Below are 11,567 nucleotides of genomic sequence, written 5' to 3'. Positions count from 1 at the left end.
AATGACCAAATTGTTTTTGTTGATGGTTCATGTCTAAGAGATGGGATGGGAATTTTGAAAGCAGGATATGCTGTATGTACTGTAACAGGTGTCTTGGAAGCATCCTGGCTCCAAGGAGTCTATTCTGCACAAGTAGCAGAACTTGTAGCCCTTACAAGAGCATGCCAATTGTCTACACTGATGAAAGTCACCATTTACACTGATAGTCAGTATGGGTTTGGAATTGTGCACGACTTTGGCCAACTATGGTCACAGAGAGGTTTCCTGACTTCTTCAGGATCCCCAGTGAAAAACGGGGAGAGAATAAGGGAATTGTTACACGCCATTCAAATGCCAGCCGAAGTTGCAGTGGTAAAGTGTAGTGCTCATACAAAAGGACAGGACTATGTTTCTCTGGGAAATGCATATGCGGATCAAGTCGCAAGATTTTGTGCCTTGAACTGTATATTACTCAGGGATGAATGGAACTCAATAAGTGAACCAGAACTCGAACCAGCTGTAGCATTTGCCTTGAAGGTCATAGATACAATGGATGAATTAAAAGCATTACAGAATAACGTCAGGGAGGATGAAAGAGATTCCTGGCTTAAATCACAATGTATAAAGAGACCAGATGAGTTATGGGTTTCAAATGAGGGAAAATTTGTTTTGCCAAATAGTCTCTTATCGCAGCTAGCGCGGTTCTATCATGGGCAGGCTCACCTAGGGAGAGATGCCATGATAAGATTGTTCAAAACTGATTGGTTTAACCCCAGATTCCGTCAAGCTGCAGAAGCAGTTTGCCATCGATGTGTCACTTGCCAGCAGATGAACCCAGGGAAGGGAACGGTTGTGAACGCGAGCCACATTGGTAGGGCGAGTGGCCCGTTTAGTAGAATGCAGATGGACTTCATTGAGATGCCTGTGCATGGAGGTCTGAAATATGTGTTGGTGATTGTGTGCATTTTTAGTCACTGGATCGAGGCATACCCCACACGTAGAAATGACAGCCTTACAGTTGCAAAGCTATTGTTGAGGGAGTTAATACCACGTTTCGGATTCCCGATCTCTTTAGAATCAGATAGAGGAAGTCACTTCAATAACGAGGTGATAAAGTTACTTTGCGAAGCGCTGAACATTGAGCAAAAACTGCATTGTAGCTATCGCCCAGAAGCCTCAGGACTGGTGGAACAAATGAATGGTACACTGAAATCAAGAATGGCGAAAATATGTGCATCGACAAATTTGAAATGGCCTGACGCATTGCCTTTGGTGTTAATGTCAATGAGAAACACTCCTGACAGAAAGACTGGATTGTCTCCGCACGAAATTCTCATGGGCAGGGCTATGAGACTGCCTGCAGTTCCCGCAAACGCGCTTTTGAATATTACAGATGATATGGTGTTAGACTACTGCAAAGGTCTGGCTGACGTGGTTCGCTCTTTCTCTCACCAGGTGGAAGCGACCACCTTGCCACCGATTCAAGGTCCAGGACACACACTGAAAGCAGGTGACTGGGTCGTGGTAAAGAAGCACGTGAGGAAGTCGTGTCTGGAACCCCGTTGGAAAGGCCCTTTCCAAGTGATCCTGACGACAACTACCGCTGTGAAGTGTGCGGGAGTTCCCAACTGGATTCACGCCAGTCACACAAAGAAAGTGTTGTGTCCCACAGATGAGGAAGTTGAAGCGCTGAAACTGCCAGTGCCTGATAAAACAGTGCTAAGCGCTGAGACAGAGCCAAACTGAACTGAAAGCGAACAGGCAGGAACAGAGGAGAGAGAAGTATTCTCTGAGGACGAAACGACCGACTCACTTGGGGAAGACCAAGGAGAGACCTCAGACAGCGACGAAGCAGCTGAAGGTGACAAAGAGCCTGAAGCAGCTGAGGGTAGCAAAGAGCCTGAAGCAGCTGAAGGTGACAAAGAGCCTGAAGCAGCGGAAAGTGATAAAGAGCCTGACGAAAGAAACGGTGACGAAGGGCTCGAAAGAGGTGAAGAAGCAGGAGAGCCTGATCAGAGGAGGGCTTTCCCAGAAGCAGACGATACAGAAAAAGAAAAGGAGAACGTGATTGATTCCCCAGAAGGAGGGGACAAGCCAGGACAGAACGAAACTGTTCAAGCTTCCACAGAAAAGATCACAGGTCCATCAAGTGGACACGGTGCAAAGAGGAGACTAAGTATATCGCCAATAAAACTAAGAACTAGAGAAAATTTTAACGACGGAGAAAGGCCAAAAGTAAAAGAGAAAAGAAAGGAAGTGTCTGTCGTGGTGCCAACCCCAAGTGAAAGAAAAGACTTGGCCAAAGAGGAAAGTACCAGCGAAGCAGAATCGAAAAGAGAAGCAAAATTGAAAAGGAAAAGGATACCGAACAGGAGATATTCCGGTCCAGAATGGGCCTATGCAGTCAATGACGATTGGACTGACGAATTTGTATCTCTAAGCCTCGAGAACGAAGAAGAAGAGATACCAATAGAAAAGAAAAGTTTTATGGACGCTGTTGATTGAAAGGGTGATAAATGACATTGCTTGCTACAATCTAACGAGATACAAACAACCAGCTGAGACATTGCTAAACCGGATGAGACACTTGCTGAACTGATAAAGACTGAGTTATTGCCGAATTGAGACAAATGCTGCTAACCGATAAGTGACTGGCCTCTCGAAGAAAACTGTGTGAACATTGCGCTCGTTCAGCTTTGTAACTGAATTGCTAAATAGTTTCTTTATAGGTGCTTCTAGCTCTCTGATTCTATACAGATCATGGCTACACAAAACAGTAGAAATAAATATTGTAAATATGCGTGTATAGGCTTGATAATTGCATGTGTACTAATAATAGTGGGAATAGTGCTCGCTACACGTGGAAAGGGTGAGAATGAGAGAATTGATGCTTCTACTTTTGCTCCTGTTACTGTCACTGAACTAACTGCATTGAAAAGACTAGAATTAGATGAGAGACACTTGCATGATAAGAAGGAACTTTCGTATAATGTTTTCTATCGCTTGCTAACAGAATATGTTGAGACTATGGATGCGAAAGATTGTTATGTGTGTACACAGATACCGACATCAGTAAAGGAAGGGGTGACTTATCACCACATGCCTCTTACATACGGGATTACATGTAGTATAGTGACTTCTAGATTTTATTTTTACTCAAATTATGATGTTACCTTTGCATATGTTCCTATAATAGCGCAGCTAAGCCAGATTGCTAAAGATTGGGATGCTAAAATAATGAGGGAATTTTTCGAGCCAATGCAACCTTTTGAAACGGCTCACGATCATAGGGAAAATCTTACCTGCTCGCTCACTGCAGTAGAAATAAGCTTTTTAGATCGCACAGATGATAGAAGGGCACAAATGAATGCGAAATTAGAAAAAGAGCTAAGTAAGAGGACTTCAGTAGATCATTATGATTTTGCCGCAATAAAAACACAAGGGAGAATAGCTTTAGATGCTTGGCATGTAGGGAAATTTTGTATATATCGAGGTGAATCTTATTATGATAACATTTTCGTAGGAGCAAGTGAGTGTAAACATACGTTTATCTTTAAGGCCAAATGGACATTCATGATGAACGGACTTGACCCTGTCATACCAGGTGTATATTACATTTGTGGGTATAATGCCTATTATCGTCTTCCAAAGGGATGGTGGGGGAGATGTTATTTGGGTATAGTGTTCCCAAAGGTTTATCAACTGGATGACCTATTGATGATTCCAAAGTCATCTGGATCCCATCGTATCCAGAAAAGAGAGACCGCAGCTGCTGTGGTAGGAGATATATTTGGAGCCATGATTCCTTCATTGGGAGTTGTGTTGAATTCCATCAAAATAAGAAAGTTGTCTACTATAGTGGATAACATGTTGACAAAGTTTTCAGGTGCTATAATCCTGATAGATGCTGAACTTGCAGCGGAAAGAGCTATGACTCTTCAAAACAGGCTTGCCTTAGACCTTCTTTTAGCAAAGGATGGCGGCGTTTGCAAAATGCTTGGTGCACGACACTGTTGCACGTATATACCAGATAATAGTGTGAAGATTAAAACAATGCTTGCTAATCTAACAAAAGAGAGTGCAGATTTGAAGGAACTGAAAGAACCAGGAGTGTGGGAGAAGGTTGGAAAAGGACTTGCTTCAGTGGGAAATTGGACTGGTGGAATTTGGAATGGAATATTACTAAAAATAATACAGGGAATATTAATAGTACTGATTTGTATATTTGGAATTTGGGGAATAAAAAAGGGAATAATAATGATTATGGAAAGAATTAAAAGAAGGAAGGAAGAGAAAATGATGAAAAGTATGGCAGAAGAATATAAAGCGAAAACTAGGGGAACTAAAAGGATAAGAGAACTGACAGAATTTTAATGGAATAAAATTTGTGGGAATAGTTTGTGTGATGACAAGTAGTCATCAGAGGAGGGATTGATGAAGCTGAAATGAAGGTTTTACATTTATTAGTGCTTAAACGTAGTGCTGCAATAATCAAGAGTGACTTTAACCGAACTAATAAAGATTGTACGGGGACAAAATGTGCCCTCAGAGTAGTTTGCCAACATTTATAAGCGTGCTTTATATAACGTGATGTATTAGAATTTTACGAATCTAACATAATCGTAAACGTGTGCTATGATTTGCTTGTTTGAAATGTTTTAGCTTAGCATAATTTTAGTGCAGGCTTCGGCCTAGTTGTCTGGTCTCACGATTTAGATGCTCGTATTTTTCCAATGTGCTAATAAACGTGTATTTCTGCTTGAAGCTGTACTTTTCCACTGAGATCGTTCACATGCTTATCTTAAAGTTTCGTGCCAGCCTGGCATTTTTCTCTTTGCTCCAAGGTCAATTTGCAGGTGCGGACAATGGAAGCTCTGAAAGTGAGTTAATTGGTATAAAATGTTGCAACTTGCGTACCCGTCTCCAAGGATAATGTATGCTTAAGTAAAAGCTTGAGAACTGTTGTTTTTGATTGGATAATTTGAAGCCAACCTATGAACCCTCCAATGGAAGACCCTACTGGATTTGAACTGTTGTCTATTTAAACCAGGTGCACGAGAAGAAAGTAGCTATTACCCGACATTGCACCCATTGCGCCATTTTGTAGCTATTATGGCCCACCTTGCTGCGACGCCATTTTGAAAGAGACTCTGATGCTTTCTCTAATCGAGAGAAAGAGACTTTAAATGATTCTTACCCTAGAGACTTCAACTTTGATCCCTTTGCATGAAGTAGTAGTTTTATCTTGCCGCCGTGAGGCAATTGCCCCGTCCACCTTGCCCCTTTGCCCCGTCCCATGCTGATCGAGAAACGGTATCTGTGAGACGAAGACTTCCTTGAATGCTGATTGAAATTGGTAAATATGAAAGGAAATTGTACAATTGCATTGTGTTTCTTTTAGGTAACCAACTGCTGATTTTTGATAAGAGCCCTATTAGGAGTTTTCCAAATTAATGTTGCTAAATTGTTTTTGCATGAAGTCCCACATGCCGATGCTAATTTGAGGTTAGATGAGGATTCTTTTTGTTGCACGATGCAATTTGAGACCTTGTTATGCTGACTAAATGTATGCAATTAGCTCATTACAGATTATAGTTTTAGTGATTTGCATTGCTATCATCGAATGCCTTGTTATTCAAATGCTGCATAGATTGCACCTGTTTCGTCGTTATGGACAGCTATTAATTTTCATTTACGTTTATCATTTGGTGTTGAGACACATCTATATTGTGCTAGCTTTGTTAATATAGGGAAATAAATTCACTAACTTTGCAATAAACTGGTGTGGTTATTCATGACCGGAAGGTCATGGTTCGCCGAAATGTATTCTGGATTAATTGTTAAGTGTTATGTTGATCAGGGCATTGCTTACGTTCGTTATTGATTATTGATTACATTGGATTGACTGATCTCGGGTGAAGAGAGTCCCACTTAGCCAAAAGATTCATCGGCCTAAAGAGCGTCCAAAATACAGGTAAATTATTAGTATGGAACGCTCTATCACCATTCAATGACCAACAGCACGGTGGTTCATTCAGTTCGTAATAATGATAAGATTTGTATATTTAATCAATAAAATAAGTTTCTCAAAATATATCACCCACAGATGGGATCATTTTTAAGGAAACAACACATGCAGAACACACAAAAGAAGTAAAAATCCCTGAAGATTCCACAGTTAATAAAAAAAAAAAAAACATAGGTTTGTACATGAAATCAAATAAATCGTGTATTAAAAAGTAATAAAGCCTGAAAATGCCGTTATGCAGATATCAGGATTTGAGTTTGTGTTTTCAGGCCGGCTCATGGTGTAAGGTAAACGCTGTCATAAAGCAAAGGCATTATGGGAGAAACAGTGAGTCGTGTTTCAAGAGCTTGTTTACGTTTTAGCGGGCGCTGAGGGTTTAAATGTGTAGGTAGTCTTTCCACACTTTTGTGCGGTTTACTTGAACCACGGGGCAAGCAGGAAGGGCGCCCCAGCCACCTGGAATGAAAAGCAGCTTTTTATCAGCCCAGGTTGGGGGACCGGGTCTGCATTCAATGGTACGTTTATGATACACTTGTCAGGGTTATTACAAGCACACTAGTGATCGAAAGCCTCCCCCTGGAGTCTGAGGGGAAGGGGAAGATGTGAGGAGGAGTGGTGGGCGAGAGGGCTTCAATGGATGCCAGAATTTAAGAACATGCATAGGAGCGTAAGAAGGCATGAGGACAAGATAAGAGGCGGGAAAGGAAAGACATGTTTATGAGTGGGGTTGCATCACTCATGCACCACGCAATGTGGTGCTTGAGCGACGCAAGCCCAAAATGCGGTTTGTCAAGCCACGGAAGGACACCTCATGTGGCACTGAGTGGCTTGATAAATCCGGAATAACCCTGCGCATATTGACGTGTTGCATTACTCTGCACCAGGGAGGCATTCCATGGGTGTTTTGTGGGTGTTTCCATGCAACACTCATGGATTTGGATGCATTCACAGATTTACCAGAAGTGGTAGACCTGGGAATGTGCCAAAGTGCTATGCCTTCCCAGGTGAGACATACTTTATTTCTCCTTGTTTATTCCTCTTTCTATGTGTGCTTCTCATTCCGCAGCACACCTAGAAGGAGGAAAATACCTCAGGGATTGTTTTGGAGCAAGAAGGTGCCCCTTCCTTCGTTGCATGACTTTGGCATAAATATGTCCCTCAGGCTTTTATGAAGAGTGGCTTGAAATTGTATCCCTCAGAGGGGTTTCAGCACTCCCATTCTTTACACCTTGCCCGGTGTCTCCAGACCTGGTAAACTTTGGCCCGAAGACCAGATTCAGAGCTTTGTGCAGTGCTGTGGGCAGCTGCTGTGCCCAGCCTCTGCCCTTAACCACTCTGCCGTCCCCACACCCTTAGTTCACAGATCACCTGCTTAGCCCTCTCACCACCTCTTACCACCACAGCCCGCACCATAGTTCTCAAAATAGTATCACACCCATTTGCCACCTCCTCAAGCAGGTAGTAAAGGGATGAAGGTTTGAGCCTGTTATATTTCCTTGAATTGAGAAAAACACTTAGAATTAGACCTGATGTTGGGGAGGTCCATGGTTTATTTTCTATTATGAGCAATATGATTTGTAGCCCCCATATTTTGATATGAATGCATCCAGCATTTGTATAACATGAACCCAGTCAAAAGGTGGTGGAATGACTTAAAGGCTTAAGTATAGAGTCAACTAATCGTTGAAGTGGTAGCTGTGTTCTGTGACTGTTACTGCATCGTAATCTTTAAAGATGTGCGTCTTCACTTCTTTCCTAACTTTGAGCAGGGTTGGAGCAGTCCTGAAGGATACCATACTGGTGTTCCAGGTCCTGGGTCCATAGGTGAAAGTAGGGCTGTTTTTTTCACTTCACTTTGATGGTGTTTGGCTGAGAGCCGCTGCAGACAGTGAACTCTCAGAAACATAGTTGTGGCTGCTTGTTGTGATTACTTTTTGAACAATTCATCTGGTATCAAAGACCAGAGCGGCAGCAAGGAATGCTAGTAGGGAGCATTAGAATGGTGGCTTATTAATCCGAGCCATAGTTGAGATGTGCTTTGCGTGTGGGATGACATAGGCTAGGGGGCAGGGCATTATCACCTTCCAGATATGAGAGCATGAAGGCTTCAAAAGTAATGTTGAAGGCACTTTCGGGAAGGAATAGTTTCAATTTCTGAGATAACGGAGCTGGTGCCAAGCCGTGGTATCCTTGAAGACAAGGCCTGTGTCCAATGCCAAAAAGCTCTACTTTGAAACACATGGCTGCTGCAATTAAATGTGCGAACACGGAATACTAAAGCAGCATAATCCTAAAGCCATCTTGGGCCTCTTTAATCCATTTACAGACACTCCCTGCCCCCTCAGCTCACTCTTGCAGCTTTCTGCTTTCTCCCTTTATAATGCTTTTTCGTTTTTCTCTTCCTCTGTCTTTACCATAAGCATCTTTTGCTCACAGTAAATGTCTGATGCAGAAAAATAAGTGCCAGCCTTTAAAAATAAGTGGCGGTGCCCCCACCAGAAACCACTGGCTCATATTAAGCACTGGGTACAAGATTCATGCGACTAAGCTGGGTTTGGAATAGTTGTTGATTGTCAGAGGCGAAGCTTCAAGGGGGCGTGTTTGGGGTTTTACACCCTTCTAATCTATTCTGTAGTAAATAGTTGGGTACAGGTGCTTTAAGTCAGGTAAATTGAGGTGTATGTCAGATTTCAGTTGTTACATACACATGCAAAGAAAAACACCCACACACACTTGTCTGTGTTTTAAAGGTCTTAAAACTGGTTATTTGAGAAATTATTGAGTAATAAGTACCCCTCACTCCTCTCCCTTCCTACTGCTCCTTAAGGCCCTCCTCCTACTCTGCTTCATATATAATGTATTTTAACCAGCGTGATTGCTGGGAAATCTGAAACGCCCCAATCTTACTGACCAAGCTACAGCCCTACTGATTGTTGTTCTTTCTAAATAACATGGGGCCAGATGTATCAAGCTTTTCTGCATTCGCAAACGGTGGGAATTGCAAAATTCGGCCGTTTGCGAATGCAAAAATGCCTTTCACAATGCATGAAAGGCATTCACTGTGCAATTTTAAGGAATCGCTAAACTAGTGATTACTTAAAATTGCGACCCCATTTACAGAATCGCAAATTGCGATTCTCTAAATTGGAAATCGCAAATAGAGAATTCCTCTTTTGCGATTTCCAAAGCACATGTCAGATTCTCTATTTGCGATTCGGTAATAGCATTTGCGAATTTTAAGACATGGCTATTACCGAATCGCAAAATTCATACATACCATTTTGCATTTCTTAAATAGTGATTTCTTAAAATTCGCTATTTAAGAAATGCAATTCGGTCTTTTGATACATCTGGCCCATGAATTCTGTTTTAGTGGGGGTTGAACCTCAGGTAGGTGCTGGATAACCAGGTCTGGATAGGGTACACACAGTCTTACAAACTTTAGATGTCTGGAGTGGAGGAGACTTTCAAGTAGATCTGTGTATCGTCAGCATCTTGTACATTTCACCCTGTTATGTCAAGCGGCGGGTGCAGTGCGGACCTTGGAGGACTTCGTATAGCCTTAGAACCCAGTAAAAGCCCGCAGCACTCCATTGTTTTCATTGGAGCCCCCAGCATTCCAATGTTCTAATACATGATAGAGACCTTCTCTTCTGGGATCTGGAGGTGCCCACGTCAATGATCTGGTTTTGGCTGCATAAGGAGGTGGAGAAGCAGTGCAGTCTGTCGCTAATGACTTCAATTGACACTTCAGCATGCGGATGGGATTGCTGGTGTCAAAGGTGGCTGAAGTCAGCAGATGTGGTAATTGAATGCCTGGAAGTGTGTAATGTGCTGAAACTGCTGCTTTCCCTCTGCTTTGTAGTTTGTTGTGCTGTGATTGAAAGTTTGCACTGTAAGTTGGTTAGCCCAAAATTAATTAAAAGATTTTAAAAATACAGTGGGCTCATAATAAGGTCTTAAGAGGATTGACGCCACCAGGGCGAAGAAAGTTGTTTGCTAGACGTAAAGGCTGCAGCACACGGCCTACATGCATAACACCTGACCAAATCCACAATCACATGTATGGGATTCTGTGGGTAGCCGGCCTTTCGAGGTGCCTGTGAAATCTGAAAGTTAGTCACCTGCAGTGCACAGAAGATCTCCCTCTGCCTGCTGCCTCTGGCAGGGACCAGCCTCCCAGCAGCAAAATCTCTGACCTGCCCCTCTCCCACTGCCAATTAAATGCCTTCTGCCTGCAGCAGGTGTTCCTGTGCTGCTCTCTGTAACAGGCGTCCACCTCCCCACATGCAGCTTATTTTAGCCAGCTTGCTGTATTGGAACCTCACAAGCTTCCTGCTTCCCGCTCACTGTCTGTACCTCCCTCCCTCCTGCAACCCCTTGATACTCACAAGCTTCCTGCCTCCCCCACTGTCTGTAACAACCTCCCTCCTGCAACCTCGTGATGCTCACAAGCTTCCTGCCTCCCCCCAGTGTCTGTAACAACCTCCTTCCTGCAACTCATTGATGCTCACAAGCTTCCTGCCTTCCTCCACTATGTAACAATCCCACTCCTGCACCCTCCTGATGCTCACAAGCTTCCTGCCTCCCCCCTCTGTCTGTAACAACCTCCCTCCTGCAACCCCTTGATGCTCACAAGCTTCCTGCCTCCACCCAGTGTCTGTAACAACCTCCCTCCTGCAATCTCTTGATGCTCACAAGCTTCCTGCCCTACTCCCACTCTCTGTAACAACCCCCCTTCTCCAACCCCTTGATGCTCACAAGCTTCCTGCCCCTCCCCCCACTGTCTGTAACAACCTCCCTGCTGCAACATCTGATGCTCACAAGCTTCCTGCCCCCCCACTGTCCTTAACAACCTTCCTCCTGCAACCCTTTGATGCTCACAAGCTTCCTGCCCTCCTCCCACTCTCTGTAACATCCTCCCTGCTGCAACCTCTTGATGCTCACAAGCCTCCTGCTTCCCCCACTGTCTGTAACAACCTCCCTCCTGCAACCCCTTGATGCTCACAAGCTTCCTGCCTCCTCCCACTGTCTGTAACTACCTCCCTCCTGCCACCTCCTGATGCCCACAAGCTTCCTGCCTCCCCCCACTGTCTGTAACTACCTCCCTCCTGCTACCTCCTGATGCTCACAAGCTTCCTGCCTCCCCCCAGTGTCTGTAACAACCTCCCTCCAGCAACCTCTTGATGCTCACAAGATTCCTGCTTCCCCCACAGTCTGTAACAACCTCCCTCCTGCAACCTCTTGATGCTCACACGCTTCCTGCCTCCCTCCACTGTCTGTAACAACCTCCATCCTGCAACCCCTTGATGCTCACAAGCTTCCTGCCTCCTCCTACTGTCTGTAACTACCTCCCCCTGCTACCTCTTGATGCTCATATGCTTCCTGCCTCCCCCCACTGTCTGTAACAACCTCCCTCCTGCAACCTCTTGATGCTCACAAGATTCCTGCGTCCCCCACTGTCTGTAACAACCTCCCACCTGCAACCTCTTGATGCTCACATGCTTCCTGCCTCCCTTCACTGTCTGTAACAACCTCCATTCTGCAACCTCCTGATGCT

This window comes from Pleurodeles waltl, chromosome 3_1 (genome assembly GCF_031143425.1).
Source record: "Pleurodeles waltl isolate 20211129_DDA chromosome 3_1, aPleWal1.hap1.20221129, whole genome shotgun sequence".
NCBI classification, from domain to species: domain Eukaryota; kingdom Metazoa; phylum Chordata; class Amphibia; order Caudata; family Salamandridae; genus Pleurodeles; species Pleurodeles waltl.
Note: the sequence above shows the minus strand (reverse complement) of the source record.